Genomic DNA, 3,005 nt, shown 5'->3' with positions numbered 1-3,005 from the left:
TCAACCACTGAGCCACCCAGGCGTCTCTGAAATATTTTTTTAAGTCAAAGAAATTCTGGAACTAAAAATACAATAAAGAATGCAATGGGGGGATCCCTGGGTGGCACAGCGGTTTAGCACCTGCCTTCGGCCCAGGGTCTGATCCTGGAGACCCGGGATCAAGTCCCACATCAGGCTCCCTGCGTGGAGCCTGCTTCTCCCTCTGCCTGTGTCTCTGCCTCTCTCTCTCTCTCTCTCTCTCTCTGTATGTGTCTCTCATGAATAAATAAATAAAATGTTAAAAAAATAAAATAAAATTCAATTATATGGATGCCTGGGTGGCTCAGCAGTTGAGCATCTGCCTTTGGCTGAGGTCCTGATCCCGGGGTCCTGGGATTGAGTCCCACATCAGGCTCCCTGTGAGGAACCTGCTTCTCCCTCTATGTCTCTGCCTTTCTCTCTGTGTCTCTCACAAATAAATAAAATCTTAAAAAATAAAAAAATAAAATCCAATTATAAAATTTCTCTCTCACTTATTAAGGCCTAATGTAAGTTTACAGTTTTACCACTTCCTAGACCATGTAAAGACCTGCCAACACTTTAAATCTGATTGCCTCTTGCACCTTTGTGCTATCATGATCGGGCATTTTAATTCTGCAAATGTTGTAAACCCCACAACGAACTATTTTATTACTTTCTGTTGTCAACATGCCCTAAATGTATTGACATATTTCATCTCTGGTACCCTCTTCTTTCACTCTGCATTTCTACGTTTCCATCTGGAATCATTTTCCAGCAGATTGTCACTGAGTTTATTTTCGGTATAGGTTTGCTGCAATAAAACCTCTCAATGTCTTGAGTAGGGGGTGTCGGGAAATGTTTTTATTTTGCCTTTTCCTTTCACCTGGTAGATTGATACAGTATTCTAAGTTGGCAGTCACTGTTTTTTGGCACTTAAAACATATCGTTCCATTGTCTCCTGGATCTCAGTGCTTCCACAGAGCAGTCAGACGTGTTATTGTTGCCTTTCTAAATGATGTCCTTTTTTCTGACTGTTTTAGATTTTCTCTTTGTTTTTAGTTTTCCAGTGGCTTTACTATAATAAGGAGCATCTTTGTACTCATCTGTGTTGAGGTTTGTAGCTGTTCTAAAAGTGGTGTTGTCCAGCTTTCACTAGTTTGGGAGTTTGGGGAGAGCCTTGTCTCCTTGCTCTTCAGACACAATTCTGTCCCATTCCCAACTTTTCCGTGCTTGGACTCCATTTATACATGTGTTAAACCTTCGTGTATGCCCCATGTGTCTCTCATGCTGTTTTCTGTGTTTTCTATGCATTTTCTTCCTGTGTCCCATCTTTTATTCTCCAGTGACTGACATTACAGCTCACTAGGCCTCCCTCAGCTTTGTCCAATTGGCCGTGAACCCATGCATTGCATTCTTTTTTTTTTTTAAAGATTTTATTTATTTATTCATGAGAGACACACAGAGCGAGAGAGAGACGCAGAGACACAGGCAGGGAGAAGCAGGCTCCATGCAGGGAGCCCGATGTGGGACTTGATCCGGGGTCTCCAGGGTCAGGCCCTGGGCTGAAGGCGGCACTAAACCGCTGAGCCACCAGGGCTGCCCGAATTTTATTTTTTTTAAAGATTTTTTTACTTATTTATTCATGAGACACACACACACACACACACACAGAGGCAGAGACACAGGCAGAGGGAGAAGCAGGCTCCACGCAGGGAGCCCGATGCAGACTTGATCCTGGGTCTCCAGGATCACACCCTGGGCTGCAGGCAGCGCTAAACGCTGCACCACCGGGGCTGCCTTATAATTGAATTTTAGAATTGTGAATGATTTTGTAATTGCCAGGAATTAGGAAAAACAATTTACATTAGACCATAATAACTGAAGGATGAATTTTATAATTGTTAGGGTGACCACTAAGAGTATAATGAAAGTATTACTAACAAGCAAATGGGGAAATATGGAATAATAAGACAAAGAATAGTAGGGCAGCCCAGGTGGCTCAGCGGTTTAGTGCCTGCCTTTGGCCCAGGGCATGATCCTGGAGTCCCAGGATCAAGTCCCACGTCGGGCTCCCTGCATGGAGCCTGCTTCTCCCTCTGCCTGTGTCTCTGCCTCTGTGTGTCTCTCATGAATAAATAAAAAAATCTTAAAAAAAAAAAAAAACTGATGGGACCCCAGCAGGACCAAGCATGAGAGAGTGAAGGAAGGAACCCTCTAGATGGGCTGGAACAAGAGCACGGAAGCCAGAGGATGTGAAGAGCAATCTCGGCGCCCCGACAATTTTGTGTTAATAGAGTCATTTTCCCTATTGCTCTTCGCTGCTCTGAATTCTTACTGCAGGTGTAATATGCACGTGTGGGGAACAGAGCTGGCGTGGGAACGGCTGGGACACTGGTGACTCCCGAGCCGGGTCGAGTGACTGGTGCGCAGGGTCGCTGGCAGCCAGCCAGAGGGCTGACGGCGGGTGAATGCTTGCTCCAGCCCCATCGTCCACCTCCCCTAGGTCCTCCCTGTAGCCAGAGTTGGGGGATGTGACCCCCCCCTTCCCGGGTCTGAAGACCCAGGGCTCTAGGTGCTCGGCAGTGTGACGTCACCACGGTCGCGGTGCAAAGTCAGAGATGCTCCAAAGCTGCGAAAAGCGTGAAGGCACCTGAAGCTGGAGCTCGGCACTCGGTGCCCGTACCCCCCGCATCCCCCCTGTCCGCAGGACTGCCTCCCTGAGCGTGCTTCTGGTCGCCGTACCCTTCAGTGGCTAGAATGAAATAGCCTTTTTTTTCTTTTTTCTTTTTTTTAAATAACTCCTTTCTGAGGAGGAAACACCTGAAATTTCCGGGTTTTCTTTCTCGCCTACGCTGCTCCCTGGCGGCAGCGTCTCCGCACTGCAGCATCCCTGGCCTCGGGTCAAATCGGGTGTTCCAGGCGGCGGCGACCCAGAGCACAGGGCCAGGCGCCCCCACTCGGACACCTCGGGTGGAGAAAAGAGGCCGAGGCAACAGGCGCCGGGG

The sequence above is a fragment of the Canis lupus genome, chromosome 9 (assembly GCF_048164855.1).
Source record: "Canis lupus baileyi chromosome 9, mCanLup2.hap1, whole genome shotgun sequence".
In the NCBI taxonomy this organism is placed as follows: Eukaryota; Metazoa; Chordata; class Mammalia; order Carnivora; family Canidae; genus Canis; species Canis lupus.
Note: the sequence above shows the minus strand (reverse complement) of the source record.